This window comes from Protopterus annectens, chromosome 8.part0 (genome assembly GCF_019279795.1).
Source record: "Protopterus annectens isolate FY-2018-M chromosome 8.part0, PAN1.0, whole genome shotgun sequence".
Classification (NCBI taxonomy): Eukaryota; Metazoa; Chordata; order Ceratodontiformes; family Protopteridae; genus Protopterus; species Protopterus annectens.
The window spans coordinates 539,739,896-539,757,628 of record NC_056741.1 but is presented as its reverse complement, the minus strand read 5'-3'; the positions used below and the strand labels follow the sequence as shown (position 1 = coordinate 539,757,628).

The window sequence follows — 17,733 nt, the reverse complement described above, 5'->3', positions numbered from 1 at the left end:
TACAAATTAAAAAAAATGAGTTGCTCTGTTGATGCAACATCCAATAATACATACGTCAATATTTTTGAATTGCCTTTCCTTTTAGTTACAAATGGGAATCATGTAAGTATTAATCTACTTTATGAGGGCCCCTGCATATGAGCACTTATTGTGATACATGTCCATTCAGGTTTAAGACCCTATACATTTCAAGATTTTCTTTCATATTGTGCAACAAACAAACGTTTTCCTGGACTGAGATCCTACTTTAGTCATTTTTCTACAAATGCTATCATCTCATCTTAGGTATCCCTTTAACTTTCTAGATGCAGTTGCCATAACACTGCAAATATTCTTTGGAAGAGAATGACTCAGGGCATTCCATCATCATATTTGCAATAGTGCTATCATATCTTACCGTGTTTTAACTTTATTTTCTCGTGCTGACTTCATTGGTGCACGCTGTTGTTTAAATTAGTTTTCTAATATTCTTTATATGCACAAATGTTATTTATATCTCAACTCATAATTAATATTTTATTATTCACATTTTATTTATTTGCATATTTAAGTTAACAGGAAAATTCTGACTAGGGATAGTTACCTTTCAATAGATACCTGGGTGAAATGCTTCACAGTTTCAAAATAAGGTAATATCGAGGTTAACGGCTAGTGACTTATCTAAAGACCTTTTAAATTATGTACAAAATGTGTGAGTAGCTTTAGTGCTGTGCTAAGGAGGGAAAATAGTAAACAATATTCTAATTAAAAAAAGAAAAAAGTAGATGGCAGATGAAATTTAGAAAACAGTAACCAACCAAAACATTTACATTATGCACAACTGGACAGACAGATTGACCATAACATATTTTACCATGAGATCATAAAACTGTCAAAACAAATAGTGATTGCCTCCAGCTACTGGACTAGCTTAACTAAGATTATTTTATATTCAACTTTTCTACCCCAGGACAATGTGGGAAAGGACAGACAACAAAATAGTTAAAAAAAGGATAAACACAACAGAAAATCTGTCAGGAAAAGTAAAGTTTGAAAGGTTTTATAACTGTTTTCACTATACACCAGTGTTTTTTCTAAGCAGACTAAAACTAATTAATAACATCTTCAGTATACAGGAAAAGGCAAAAAGCACTTTTGATGTGCTCTTCTCTGTGAATACTTTAATAAAAATAATCACATAGTTAAAAGATATTGGACATTGTATTGTAAAGGAACTTAAGCAGAGATCATTACAATGTTGTATAAATGTGAACAAACTAACCCTCAAAGATTCTGGTAGAAGACGACCCGTGGTCTTTTGACTTCATCCGAACATTGTAGTTAGTACGTACTAAACTGTTCTTCCCAAACCCTTGTCCCATTCTTTTCTTGCTCTGTTTCAAGGAAGTCTGAGGATCTTTTCTGACTTAAACGATGCTACTACTTTGAGGAATACTTTCAGAAACATGTCTCTGTCTGTGAAGTAGCATTTCTCAAATCTGATTTGGAAAAAAACCTTCAAGCTAGTGCTCATTGCCCCTTCCAGTTCTCTTTAATTTTTAAGTTTATCATTTTGATTACTCTCCATACAGTGAAGTATATCCACTTCATACACCTTGCCTTCTCTGTTCTGATGTATTTATTTTATTTATTTATTTATTTTACATTTGTTGACCGGGCTAGTCCAGCTGGATATATGTCCATTTTCAGTGGAGGCCCGGGGAGAAAAGCTCCAACGTAATTTACAAATAATTCACAGTAACGGTCAATACAAGGTAAAAATTATTAATACATTGAGACAGAACATTAAATCCTTGCAGAGAGGCAAAGTCAAAACAAAGTTTTAACAGACATTTGCTATACAGATTCTAAAATATAAGTATCTAGTATGGAAAAAGGAGAAAAAAGTAATAATAATTTTTTTTTTTTGTATACATGCTTGTCTTTTGTCTGTATTATTACCCATACTTTTCATCATTTTCAACCATTGTATTATACATTTTCTTCATTTTTGCTAGAAGACATTAATTTCCTCTTTCAGCACTGCAGAACTGTACACATGATTTTGTATCTGGTATTACCACTATCATCTACAGTAGAGCAGCAACTGCAGCATCTCTGAAATCCACTCCTCATGGTGCATACTGTAGCATCTCATAGGACTTCAACAAACAACAAAGCCTTACTGCATGGTGGAAAATCAGAAGGCTGAGGTTCTGTTCCCACACTGGGTACTTAGATTCAGTTTTCCATTATTAACACTGAAGTGTATCATAAGCAGTTGTCGCACACCTGAGTGGTCATTTGGGTAAAACATTAAACCATCTGCCTAAGTAGATGGTAGTTCTTAACTACAGATTTACAAACTTTTGATGCATATTCATAAACAAAAAATTTCTCTGGTGCCCTGACTAAATATTCTGTAATAAGTATAAATATCACCTTGGGTCTCCTGTCAGGCCAGAGGCCTAAGTGGGATGAATCTGGTTGATAAGTAAAATAGTGAATACAATAAAGTTCCATGATCCCAAAGGGCACTGCATGATAGTTTTCTTCTTCCTATATATACAATATCTGAATCATTGAAGTGAATGAGAACTGTTTGCCATTTCATATCTTTTTATTTAGCTCCACCACATATTATCTCTAAGGACTCTGTAATATGCTTATACATGTATAATACATTTTTATCAAATGTATGTTATCTGTCACATACAAGTGTTAAATCATATGCCTATTACTGAGCAATATTTTGTATGAGCTGTGGTTACTATTACAGCTGTTTTTATTTTAAACCTTTATAATCTCTGTAGATATGCTATTGTTGTGTATACTGTGCTTTTTGACTTATGCCTTAGGTTGTTGCTAAAAAAGGTTGGTAAACCAGCCCACTTGCCTTGTTAAAATGAAACAAACAAACAAATGAATGAATGTTTTGTCAAGGTTTTATCTTGCTTATTAAATCTGGTGGACTTCTTTGAGAATGTTACCAAAGGCCTGGATGAGGGAAAGCAGTTCATACCACCTATCTTGATTTAGTCAAAGCATTTGACACAATTCCCCATGCAGGGATCATTTGGAAACTCTCCCAGCTGGGGATTAATCCATACATCAGTAGATGGGTAGCTAACTAGCTCACCGATAGAAAGTACACTGTCAAAGTTGGGGAGTCCACATTATCAGTGGTGTACCACAAGGATCTCTACTGGGTCCTCTGCTGTTTGGAATCTATTTCTCTGAGATCCAGGTTAAAGTAGATGGCCTATGGCTAACCATGTTTGCAGAAGACTGTAAACTGGGTGAAATCATATAGTCCCCCAATGATGTCAACATATTGCATAAGGGACTGACTCAGACAAATGAATGGTGCCCAAGCCACAGACTAAATCTAAATGCAAAAAAAGGCCTCATTATGCCCTTTGGCAAAGAAGCAGCATCTGCTAATTTCAATACAGATAGCAACCCTCTAAAGTCAAACCCAGTGGTGCAAGATTTGGGAACACAGGTTGACAACAATGTTAGTTTCAATCACCATGAGTGCATAGTGGTAAGGAAAGCCTTCTACAATGCACATCTCATAAATAAGGGCATTGCATTCAAGACCAAGGAGGTCATAACTCTGCTGTACTTGACCCTTATCAGACCACTAATTGAGTACAATGTTCCCTTCTGTATGTACCTCACAGACACCTACAGCAGCTGGAGAGGCCACAGAGGTTTCTAACCAAAAGAATCCAGGGCCTGCAAAACATGATCTACACGGAAAGACTGAAAACCCTGTCACTGGACTCTGTATCATACAGAATGCTGAGAAATGACCTGTGCCTGGCCTACAAAGCAGTCTCTAACATCCCCTGATGGAAATGCTGCACATCTGCAAATTAAATGGGACAAGAGTCACTCACTCCAGGGATCTCAGTCTCGTCTGTGACTTTAACAGAACATGTGGGAGAGACAGGCATATCTCCCAGAGATTGCTGGTTCTCTGGGATAAGCTCCCATTTCATGTGAAACAGAGATCCTCAATCACCCTATTTAAATGCAAGCTTGATAACTGGATGGGTAACTGCAAATTCACCCCGGGGGTAGCACTTATGTCCCTCATGGAGACAGGCATTCAGTGCTGATCATAGAATTGCTCTGCTAACAAAGATCATCTAATTATGATCAATTAGGGTACAGAGGTTTTTTACATGGCTAGGCTTGAATGCAATCAACCTTGGAGTTAGTTAAATTAAGTTTGAAGATGGGGGGGGGGGTTCTACATGAGTGTTTGCTGCTCTTAAAAATGCTTTATTTCAGTGTTTGCTAATGTGAAATTGTCACTGTTGTTGGTGGTATTAAATTGGCAACTGGTAAACATTTTATCTGCCAACATTTATCACACAAGGTGTTTCAGCATTAAACGTATGGCATTCCATTGCTTACCTTTATTGTACATTTTTATCACTGCCTGCTGCTTCTGACTGGACAGATAGTTTAAAAATCACTCGAAGATGTTGGACCCCAGCTCAAACTCTTTAATTTTCCAGTAGACTTCCTGTAAAGTTTGATATCAGAGGTCTTACTGAAGTCTATGTGTACCATGTCATCAGGGTTCCTGTTGTCTTAGGTTTTACCTCATATCATGTGTTCCGGCCCCAAAACCCGGACCACACCACAAAAGGAGGGGGTGTATCCATATTCATAAAGGATACCCACACCTCCAGGTTGGTGGCAACGCACGAAGCTTCGGAAACCATCCAGGTGCAACTAACCATAGACAAAACTGCTCTACAAATTGTAGCATGCTACAGGCCACCCTCTCAAGCTCAGGAACCCCACACAGCCTTCCTGAAGACACTGGAGGGTATAAATGTATCTCCAAACACCATCATATTGGGTGACTTCAACTACCCGAATATAGACTGGGAACATTACTCAAGCCCTAACTTTCTAGCCCAACGGTTCCTGGAGTTCATAAATTCAAATGCCATGGAACAGCTAGTCACTGTTCCCACGAGAGGAGAAAATATACTAGATCTCATTATCACAAACATGGGGACAAAATGCTCCACGCCGGAAGTATATCCCTCATTGGTGAGATCTGATCATAAACTAATCTCACTGGAAATCCACATCCCGCCCCGACCCCAAGCAAAAAAGACCACAGTGAAGAACTTCTCTAAAGCAAACTTCACACTACTCAAGACTGGTGTGGTATCCTTCAAGGCCCCTGAGCCAGTGGAAACCACAACCCAAGCTGTGGAAGCCCTTACAAATGCCTTCTATGAACACCTCCAGGACTGCATTGATCAGGCAATCCCAAATAAAACCAAGACTCTTTCCACAAAGGGCAAACATCCAGTCTGGTGGACCCCAGCCATTAACAAACTTTACAATAAGAGGAGAAAGCTATTACTTGATAGAACAAAATCCATAAAAGGGAAGTCACCCCTGATCATTATTAGTAAAAAATACGAGCACTCATAAAATCAACTAAGGCCAATTTTGAGAGAAAAATTGTCATGGATTCAAAGGACAATCATTAGGCCTTTTTCAGCTATGTTAGGAACCTGGGTGGAAACTCCCAGATATGCTCAGAATTAGTCCAAAATGATACAAAAATCACTGAACCCACAGACATTGCCAACATACTGGCAGACAGGTTCAGTGCAAACTTCACCCCTCTCCCCTAAAGGAGAGATAACTATACCAGTGGGGTGTAGCCTCCCCCACCTCTCCAATGTGCAGGTGTAAGCTGCTCTCTCTAAAGCTAAAACACAGCATCAATGGGACCGGATGGTGTCCCGGCTGTGTGCTACATGAGCTAAATGAGGAATTAAACCCGCACATAAGGCAGCTGTTTAATCTCAGCCTTACCACAGGATACATGCCCAAGGAGTGGCGTACGGCAACTGTGGTCCTACTCCACAAAGGCGGTGCCTCTATGGACCCTGGTAATTACCGCCCCATAAGCTTAACAAGTCTAGTCTGCAAAGCTATGGAGAGGATCATAATGGAGCTCATAAACAAAGATATAGGGGACTTGCAGACATTGGACCCGACCCAGTTTGGCTTCGTCAAGGGCAGATCATGCCTTTTGAACTTGGTCGACTTCTTCGAAACAGTCACCAAGGCCATTGATGAGGGAAAGGCAGTCCATACAGCCTACCTTGACCTTGCAAAGGCTTTCGACACAATGCCCCACTCGGGTATTGTAGAAAAACTTACCAGCTTAAATGTAAACCCATATGTCACAAGATGGGTTGCAAACTGGCTTAAGGACAGAACCCACAGGGTTAGAGTTGCTGGCGCTATGTCAGACTCCAAGCCGGTCACAAGTGGTGTCCCACAGGGCTCGGTCCTTGGCCCCCTATTGTTCGGCATCTACTTCTCAGAAGTACAGGCCAACATAGGAGGACTTTGGCTGACAAAGTTTGCAGATGACTGCAAACTAGGCGCCATAGTGGAAAGTGCATCGGACACGGATATCCTTCAGAAGGGACTCAGAGAAACAGATAGCTGGTGCCAGAGCCATGGCCTGAAGTTAAACGCCAAAAAATGTATAGTCATACCCTTCGGGAAAAACAAGGTAACCCCAAGCTACCATATAGGCGGCAATCCACTAAGCACAGAAGAGGTTATCAGGGACCTGGGGACCCAGGTTGACAGTGGCCTTTCTTTTGACACTGACGTTGCTAAAGTGGTTAGAAAGACCTTCTACATTGCCCATCTGATCATGAAGGGATTCACATCCAGATCTAGTGAGGTCATTGTTCCCCTGTACTCTTCACTTATCAGACCAATGATCGAGTACAATGCCCCATTCGGGATGTATCTCACCCGACATCTGCAGCAATTGGAGAGACCCCAAAAGTTTCTCACCAAAAGGATAAAGGGACTCCAAAATTTGTCATATGCTGCCAGATTGAAGAAACTCCAGCTCTATTCAGTTGCATACCGTCTGCTCAGAGGTGACATGTGCCTGACATACAAGGCCATGTCCAACCCGGAATTAATGGACATGCTCCACCTCAAAAAATCCAAATCCACCAAAACCACTAGAGCAAGCGACTTAAACCTTAGCACGGATATAAATAGGACGTACTGGAGGGATAGATTTATCACTCAGAGACTCCCTATGCTGGGGAATAAAATCCTGGTCCATGTGAGGCAGAGCACCTCGCTGGCTCTGTTCAAGAGAAATCTTGACCTGTGGATGGGAGATCGTAGGTTTACCCCGGGAATCATCTCTGTGTCACTGCTGGACAGAGGCACAACAAACTAATGGGCACAGTATTTTTTCATATAAGGGGTGGCATAAGCCACAAAACTTTGGGCTAGGCTTATAAATGCCTTAGGGCAGATAGCCTAGTATAAACCTATGAACTGGTGACCCAGTCATAAAGATAAATGAAGAAGGATCAACAAGACCTCTGTTGTATGAAGCAATGTTGTCAAACACTGCCAGAAAATTAGCATTCTGAAACTGCTGCTGCAAGAATTCTCCTAGAACAGAAGTGAACCCATAAGACCATAATTACCTGCCTCTTTCTACCCCTAACAAACCTTGGTGTGATGCAACATTTACAATATCTGCATGCAATCATTGCAGCTGTGCATTATAAGTACTAGTATATATTTATAATGATTATTCTTGTAAAACTAAACTTTTTTATTAATATTTTGACCGATTACACTGCCCTAAATATGGCAACAGCTTTAACTAAATGAAACTGGCCCTGGAGAAGTATATTAGAAACAGATAAGCTAATAGAAGTGATTATTCATTTACCATTGTCAAGTTGTGTCTGACTTTTGTAACAACCGATGAACATCTGCTGCCAAATTGAAGTAGATAGTCAGCCTTTCTTATATAGCACAGATACTCTCACAACCGGACAATTTAGACTTGACAATTTACCTACTGGTTGTTTTTGACATGTCAGAGGAAACCTATGTACCCAAAGAAAAACTTTGAATGAATAAAGGGAGAGAGTGCACAGTTTCAGATAACCTGTTGGTGTGAGGTAATTGATGCTACTCAGTAACCACTAGTCCACTTCATTAATAGTATAGTTAACTATAAAATATCAGCATTTACTGAATTATAATTCTATACTACAAACTGGAATTTTATTTTAGAATAAAAGAAAAAGCTACTTCAGCAAAAAAACAAAAAAAAAAAAAAAAAAAAAAACAACCGAGCTGATTAACAAGAAACAAGAAACAGGTTTTCTAAAATTAAGTTCCTAAGCTCAACCATTTCAAAGAAACTCGATCAGTGTTCGTGTAAGTTTAAAATATGAAACATTCAGATATCATCCAAAAGAATGGTACATATCTTTATGAAGAAGGTGTGTTAGGAGTTCAAAATACATTTGAAACTGAAATTCTGACTTGTCTGACTTAAAAAAACAAGTCGAGTGAAACTCTATATTTCAGGTACCTTGTGTGACATCAGTTATCACGTTCTATTATACAGAGTGCAGAACCAGACATATTATAACCATAAAACCATTTTTGCAAATATAAATGCAAAACTAATACAATACTTTAGTTTAAAACAATACTTTATAATTTTATCTCTGTGATATTTTCAAAATAAAGATGTAGAGATTACTGACGTTCTTAAAAAGAGAGAGAGATACTATTTTTATCACTGTTTTTTTTTTTTTTTACGTCTATACAAAACAAAGAGAACCTGAGAACTCAAAAACGTTCTGAAGTGAAAGTTCTGGAAAAAAAAAGTTGTGAATAGATTACCTTTTTTTAAAGCCAGCAAATGAATTTGCTTCTAGTCTGACTTCAGGAAGTTTGTACAGCAAGTGTAGATGAGACAGTGATAGCCAAATACCCTGAAAGCGACTGTAGTGTAATTGGAAATGAGACCTGCCCACACTTCTGCTTTTATGTCTTTATCCAAATGAGGGGGTGTGCCTGAAACAAAGTCAAATCTCATGTGATTTATTTGTGAAAAAATACCATTCAAGTTTCACTTTTGATTTGTAGCACAGTTATAGATGCATGACACAGTTCTTTCCATAGATGTTACAAAATCTTGATTTTTCTTACGCAGAACTGTGCATACTTTTTTAAAGGAAACAGATAGCATAAGGTGGTGTGTGGTCTTGTAATCTGTTACCCAATGCATGCTATAAGTGGAATGAATACAGTACTAGATGTGTGTACTTGTGAACTAACAAGTTTATTCTTCCCTTAGATCCTGTGGTTCTTTCTAGATGGTTGCAGAGCAGAAGAAACAAAAGACAAAACTCAGTGATTTGCAATGAACATCAGTGATTATGCTGTTGAAAGCCCTCCTGCACTTTAAATTTCTTATGTTTTCATGTAAATCTGAAAATTCCAAAAGCACTGTAGTTAATAGCTATTTGGAAACAAGATGCAAGCAGGAGGATCTAGGCCATACTGTTACAAAGGTCATACATATACATTGTAATTTATAACTCTGCAAACAAATGGCTTGAAAAGTGACCCATACGAAGAAGGGAAACATCAATCCATCGTAAAAAAATAGTCCTTTTTGATGAACATTTGTTCAGTATAGTAATTTATTTTCTTACTGGCATTTGCCAGATTGACTACGGATCCTCATCATAATAGCAATTTACCTTTGTGATAGGCAGGGTGTCTTTTTGACCTGCCTAAAATAAATGCAGTACAATAAAGACAAATATAATAGAGAGCTAGAGTAAGCTGGCAGTCGTCTGGCAAGTAAAGTAACCTTTCACTGAGAAGCACCAATACATTCAGGTGTCATAGTTTAAGATCTGCTTACGATCATCATTAGTTTGTATTACATATTACACAAAGCAGTTGGTAGGAGAGACAATTAATTTCTTTGATCTTCCTGAGTACTGCAGCTAGTCTATGGCAGCTGCCCCTCCCTTTCAATATCATTATTGCAGAAATCCTAACATTTTTTAGCTTATCTCACCATTTCTAATAAATGATTCCATCTGTCACCACAGTCTTTCTGAAAAACAACTTTCTCGTATCAGGATTAAACTGCATTCTCTCTATTTGCTGGTCATGCCCATCATAGCTTCACTGTCCTTCCTTAAATTGGTAATTCCAACACATCTGTTGCTTTTAGTGCCTTTTCTACCCATACCATATTGCATAGCTTTCTTTTCTCATGAAAATGGTTCAGTTGTCTTAGCCTCTCTTGATATGCAGCATCATCAGCTTCCCTTTCCAACTTATTTAGTCACCTTCTTTTATATAATATCCAAAACTGTAAAGAGTAATCCAGCTGTGATCTAGCCAGCACCAGTATCAGGGATATCCTTATATGTTGCACATGTCTTTCTTCCAGTCTATAGAAATATGCCATGCATTTACTTTGCAGGCAGCAGTGGTCATTTGTTGCACTGCCATCAGTCATTTGAAATGTGTGTGTGTGGCAATGGGAAGAGTCAAGGGAAAGCAGATGTTCATAGGATCATAGGTAGGTACTAGGCTATTGGCCCTAGGGCCTATATAAGCCTAGCCAAACGGTACCCTGGCTTTCACCACCCAAGAAAATTATTTTCCTGTGCCCCAGTCGAGCAGAGCCACAGAAGTGATCTCCGGGGTGAATTTTCTATCTCCCATTCAATCATCAAGATTTTTCTTGAAGAGTGCTAATGAGGAGCTTTGTTTGAAATAGGTAGTTTCTGCCAGAGTATGGGAAGTCTCTGGGACAGGAATCTATCCCTTCAACATGTTCTGTTTATTGTGGTGACAAGGTTTAGGTCCCTAGAGCATGTAGCTCGGAGGGATTGGTATTTCTTTAAGTGGAGCATGTCCAAGAGCTCTGGGTTTGACATAGCTTTGTATGTGAGGCAGAGATCGCCTCTGAGTAGGCGATATGTGACGGAGTAAAGCTGGAGTTTTTTGAGACGGTCTGCATAGGGCATCTGTTTGAGGCCGGTAATCCTCTTTGTGAGGTATTTCTGCGGCCTTTCCAGTTGTTGTAGATGTCTTGTGAGGTACATACCAAAAGGGGCATTGTACTCTATAATGGGTCTAATGAGTGATGAGTAGAGGGGAACAATGACCTCTTTTTTCTTAGATGAGAAACCTTTTGTGATGAAGTGTGACACGCAGAAGGATTTCCTCACTACTGTGGCGATGTAATTATCAAAGTAGAGACTACTGTCCACCTGTGTCCCAAGGTCTCTTATCACACTTTCGGTGTTAAGTAGACTAACCCCTATGTAGTAGTTCATGGGTACAGAGTTTTTACCAAAAGGGATGACAATGCAATTTTTGGCATTGAGCTTGAGGCCATGGCTTTGACACCAGGCATCTGTCTCAGTGAGGCCCTTTTGTAGGATGTCCACATAATTAGGAGTTTTGATTATGGCTCCTAGTTTGCAGTCATCTGCAAACTTTGTTAGCCAAAGACCTTCTGTGTTATCCTGTACTTCAGAGAAGTAGATACCAAACAGGAGAGGACCCAGGACTGAACCCTGTGGTACTCCACTTGTCACTGGTCTGAAGCTGGATTTAGAGTCTGCTACTTTCACAGTGTTTATTCTGTCAGTGAGCCAGTTGGCAACCCATCTTGTGACATAGGGATTTATACCTAGTTTAGTGAGTTTATCTATAATTCCAGAGTGGAGGATGGTGTGAAAGCCTTGGCGAGATCTAGATAGGCTCTGTGAACCACCTTACCCTCATCTACGGCTTTGGTGACCACTTCAAAGCAGTCTATCAGGTTTAGGAGACATGATCTGCCTTTTACAAACCCAAACTGGGTAGGGTCCAGAGTTTGGAGATTACCAGTGTCATTGTTTATAAGTTCCATGATGATACGTTCCATAGCCTTGTAGACCAGGCTCATCAGGCTAATGGGGTGGTAGTTCCCTGGGTCCGTGGTGGCTCCCCCTTTGTGGAGTGGGATAACCGTTGCTTTGCACTATTCAGTGGGCACAAAGCCTGAGGTGAGGCTATGATTGAACATGTTACTTAGGTGGGGTGCCAGTTCATTCTATAATTCATGTAGAGTGCAGCCTGGGATATTGTCAGGTCCCATGGATGCTGTGTTCTTGGCTTTGGAGAGTGTGTTTTTTACCTGTGCAGCTGTGATTACAGGAATATTGCATTCTTCCGGTATAGAGATGGGCCCTTTAGAGGGTGAGAGAGGGGTAAAGTTAGCACTGAACCTATCTGCCTGGATGTTGGCAATACGGTTATGTATATTTATATGTGCCATTGTGCTGTAACTCAGAGCAGATCTGAGTGTTGCCATTGAGATTCTTGACATAGCTATAGAATGCTTTGTGGCTGTCTTTAGAATCAGTGACAATTTTGTTTTCGTAACTAACTTTGGAGGATTTTATGAGGGATCTCAGCTTCTTACTGAAGCTGACCAGGGAGTTCCTCCAATCATGGGATTTTACTCTTTTTTTGCATCGGCTTCTTTCTTCTGCTGTAGAGTTTGTTTATGGCAGGGGACCACCAGATTGGCTACCTTTTTTTGGAGGATAGCATCTTGGTTCTGTTAGGGATTGCATGATGCATGCACTTGTGTAAGTGCTTATAACATGCATTTGCATAGGATTCAGCAGTTGTACCTCTATCGTCCATCAGCATGGGTGTTGTGAAGTTTGCCACTTCTGTCTTAAGAAGCGTGAAGTTGGCTTTGGAGAAATATTTTACAGTTGTTTCCCTAATGGGGGCTGGGGGTGGGGGTGGGATGTGGATGTCTAGGGTGATTAGCTTGTGGTCGATCTGACCAACGAGGAACTGAGCTCTGATGTGGAACACCGGTTGCCCATGTTGGTAATGACCAGGTCTAGGATATTGCTGCCCCTGGTGGGGGTGTGGCTAAGTTGATCCAAGGCATTGGAATTTCTGAATTCCAGAAAACGTTGAGCACAAGAGTTGGTACATGAGTAGTTTTCCCACTTAATGGTGGGGTAGTTGAAATTGCCCATTATTAGGGTGTTAGGTTGTACCCTGATATTTTCCAGTGTATCAAGAAATAAGGAGTGGGAATCCTGGGGCATGGTGGGGGATCTGTAGCAAGCTACAATTTGGATCGCGGTCTTGCCCATAGTTAGTTGTTCTTGCATAATCTGCATTATGCTGAGCAACTAGCCTGGAGGTGTGGATATCCTTAATGAATATGGACATGCCTCCACCTTTAGTGTTTCGGTCCAGGTTAGGTGGCTGAATGGGGTGGCATGAATTATAAGAGTGGTAATGCAAGATTGCTCTCTGGAGCCTTGAACCAGGTCTCTGTCACTGCACAGATATTGATGTTCTCCATTTTAAGGAGTGCCTCGAGTGAGTGCATTTTGAGGTTTAGACTTCTAGCATTGAGTAGCATTACCCTCAGATTTTGCTTGCTTGTACTTGTTACAGTGGTGAATTTGTCATTTGAACCCTGCTTAAAAAAGCACTATAGGGGTGGCAAGAGCCTTAGTCAGTATCCAGAATTCCAAGGGCGACAGGTGCAGGCCATCTCTGGCAAAGCATTGTGGTTTGTCGATCATGTCATCCCAGGCAGACAGATACAGGATCCCCTTAGAATGACACCAGAAGCTTAGCCAATTGTTGAAGTCAATCATTTTGTCCTTGTACCGTGGTATCATTCTGGGTGATGGCAGGATGCTACTCAGGGCTAGGGTCATACCTGCCAGGGCTACAAGATCGGACAGCTCCTCCATGTGTGATATTCCTAATGCATAACACCAGAAAAAGGTAGTGGCACTTGTGCACATATAACTGTACAAATACATGTTTCACAGTTAAGGTATATGGGCTACTTATGGGTGTTCTTGGCACAACAGTAATGCACCAATTATTTTGACACATCAGAATTTGCCATCCATGAATACTCAGCCAAAAGAGAGTATCATATGGAATAGTCATACACCTTCATACTTCTTGATATGAAATATGACTTCTGAAGTGCTCTGTCATCTACATCACTACTCTATTGTGAATTGGAAACATCAAGTTTGTTGGTATATGGGCTATGCTTAAAAACTCAATGATTTTGGGTATCCAATACTAATTTATTCTTGGCCCACTGTTTTGCCTTGGAATCAGGTGTAGCTGTCATCACACTCTTGGGTTCTGGTGCAGTTCTCCATTTGCATACTTTACTTGAGGAATCAATTATACCTTCCTAGAGAATCCCCTTTTTTGGAGACTATGGTAAGTTCAGTGGAAATGTTTGGTCCAGGTGTAAATTGTTTTGACATTTCACACAGGATTTCAAGTATACTTAATTTTAAGTTTCTAACAGAAGGAAACTGTTATAAATGCTTGTTGTATATAATGAAGTACTACAAGCATGTGGAAACAGTAAAGCAGTGATTGACTTTATCCAAAATTATTCAAATTATTTAAGACATCTGAATGATACTGTGTATAATGATGAAAATAAATTGCTTCAATTCACTATATCCAAAAAAATATGGAGAAAAAACTCAGTGGAGCAGAATTCATCCTAGGTAATGGTAACATATATATAATAATGAAAATAAATGTATTTAATTCACTGTATCCGAAAAATACAGAATATTCAGAGAAGGTAGTTCCATAGCTATAATAGTGCTTCAGTGTTATACTCTATTGAGCTGACTAGCAATTCTGAGAAGCAAGAGTCACATGGAGCAAATCATTCTGATTGGTGACTCAATTTGCATGTCTCTGAATTGAGCACTGAACGCAATTTGAACCAGCGCATATCCTAGATCTGGTACTCAAAAATATGAGGGAACATACACCCCCCCCCCTCGTGTAATGTCTTCACTGATCATATCAGAACACAAAGCAGTAACTCTTGAAATAAATATAAAGGCTGAACTCTCAGAATCTATAAGAACTTTTCCAAGGCTAACTACCTCCTATTAAGTGAAGGCATAGTTAAATTTCAAGCCTCCCCAAACTAAGAGAACACTGTGGCCTATGTGAAAGTATCTATTGAAACCCTGTATGAGTATATAAATAACTGCATAGAAACAGCAGTACCAAACTGAAATAAACTAAGGACAACCTACAGTATAAATATTTTGTGCAACAAAAGAAAGAAAATCCTTCCAAAAATTGTAAGAGCTATGCTCAAAATTGAAAAACTCCCTTATCAGTCTCCACAAGCAACTTGGGAGCTTATCTAGTCCACCAAAGCCAACTTCGAGGCAAAAATAGCCTCCCAGGTGAAGGATAACCATAAGGTATTTTTCAGTTATATTAACAACCTTAAAGGGACCACCCAACAGTGTGGTAAACTAATATGGAGTTTCCTATATCATACAGGAGGATATAGGAAATTTGCTGACCGATAAATTTAGCTTCAGTTTCAACCCCCTATCACCACTTCCTCATTTTCCTCCAGGAAATGCCCTATAGCATTTCTCCACTAACTATTGCTAAAGAACAGGCCATTAATGTACTACACAGCTAAAACACTGTCTCAGTGGGTCCTGAGAATATCCCAGGATGCCTCCTAAATAGCTTAAACATGACCTGTAAAGTGCACTAGAATCTCGACTCAATCACACCCTCCAGATAGGCTTCATCCCTAGGGAATGGAGGACTGGAATAGTCATCCCTGTACACAAAGGTAGACATCAACTGATCTAGGGAACTACAGTGTCATAGTTTTGACTAGTGTTGTATGCAAGGGGATGGAAAGAAGTATTGTGGACTCGATAAACAAAGAAATAGGAAATCTTCAAATACTGGACCCATCCCAGTTTGGTTTTGTCAAGGGTACATCATGCCTACTAAACTTGGTGGACTTCTGAGGGCAAAATGGTACATACTGCATGTGATGCTCCACCACCGGTCCAGCAATCAAGGAGCCTCATTCCTCACCACTAGCACCAGTGGGGGATGTACACTGGGAGGATGATAAGTTACACACACAGTATTTCTAGATGCAGTTGTCTGCATCAAGTGCAATTTCCCTTAATAGCACACAGAGACCACTGTCTGTCCAGGGCTGGTTTCTCCCCCTTTTTCCAGATCCTCAGTAAGACTCCCCACTGGCACAGCTATATAGCTGAGATTTCAGCTGAATGGCCAGGCCAAGACCTCCAACACCCTCTCTGTCCAACCAGTGCTTCATGTCCCTGCTCAAGTAGCTGATACACACACTCTTTGAGGTTTATTTTACACACACACACACACACACACACACACACACACACACACACACACACACACACACACACACACACACACACCTGGGAAAGGGTGGCACTGCTGGCACAGGTTTACTAGGCATGCCCCCTTCTGCCCAGACTATAAGGTAGCTATTACTGCCACCAGCCAACTCTTTATCAGCTACTTTAAGGCCCTTAACAAAGGGTGTCCAATCTTACTGTATAATGTTACTGTTAATACAAATAGTAGTTTGACCAAGAGCAAAGCTATTAGGAGTGGCCTCCACAGTGTTACCAAATAAATATGCAAGTACTCTCAGAACTTAAATATGTCTCACAAATATCAGTCACAATGAAAGGTTTAAATATATTTAATAATAAATAATGAAAGAACAAGAAACTACTCAGTATATAATCACAGTAACATCATTGTTCAAAATCATAGGAAATATTTAAAACACCATTGCAACACAGTTTCAATTAAAGAAAGAAAAACATCTAAAATAAGCTTTGTTATATTCCTGACTGTATCTAAGAGAAATTACTGTACCCTGATAACTTACTTACAGAGCAAACAAGGCAGATGTGGTCAACAGGTCTTCTAGATGATGCTGCTAGGTGAAAGACAAACTACAGAATGCTCAGTCTCTCTCAGAGACTTCCCAAATTAATATCTCAAATATTACTGCTGGGATACTTGCAGAATGACATCATTTCTTGTCATCTGACTTCAGTTCCCAGGCTCAAAACAACCACTGATGCCAGCTGGTAGCATTTAGTATCTACCTGTAAAAATACATAAACAAGGGCTTTTCATAGCTCTAAGGCAGATTCCTGAAGTCATAAAACAATAAACACTTCTGAGACAATACAAAAAACTTTTAGTTCTAGACATTGTGTCTGTTACTGCACTGAAACTGAAAGATAACATCCTTTTATTATGTGGCCATAAAGTAATTTAATTTCAGCTATCTTTCTGAAGTTAACCTCCTACATTTCAGCTTCCATTGTTAAAATATATACATCCAAACCATCACAACAGTGCAGGTACATTTTTGCTCTATTTCAATAGGGCATGCTGTGGTTACATTTTAGCTCAGTACCCTACAAAATATCTATTCAGCACACATGTCTGTACAAACCATCTTGTATGACATACAGTTCTAATACATTTATAACACAAGCATATGAATCATGTTGATATTTACAAATGACATATAATTATTTACAAAATTCCAGATAGCTGGGCTGGCAGTATCTCCTTTTGTTACACTCCTATATAAATCATATAAATATTCACAAATGACATATAATTATTTACAAAATTCCAGCTAGCTGAGCTGGCAGTATCTCCTTTTGTGGCACTGCTTACCATGATCTGACAAAGGTATTTGACACAATACCTCACTCAGATATTATAGGCAAACTCACAAATATAAAGGGCATAAATCCCTTTGTCATCTGATGGATTACCAAATGGCTCACAGATAAGACACATGAAGTTTTGGTGGGGGAATATGCCTCCACCAAGAGGCATGCTACTAGTGTTGTCCCAAAAGGTTCAGTACTGCGACCTCTCCTGTTTAGAATATACTTCACTGAAGTCAAGGCAAATGTAGACGGCCTTTGACTGACCAAATTT

General features: G+C 39.6%; 1 protein-coding gene across 2 annotated transcripts in view; it reads right to left on the bottom strand.

Annotated features, from left to right (window-relative positions):
• CTSS (cathepsin S) overlaps window positions 1-8,845 on the bottom strand; it is a 328,334-nt gene extending 319,489 nt beyond the window's left edge. For both annotated transcript variants that reach the window (XM_044080053.1, XM_044080052.1), the window contains exon 1: window positions 8,728-8,845. The gene's annotated coding sequence lies outside the window, so the exon portion shown is untranslated. The remainder of the gene's footprint in view (window positions 1-8,727) is intronic.
• Window positions 8,846-17,733: the final 8,888 nt, after the last annotated feature.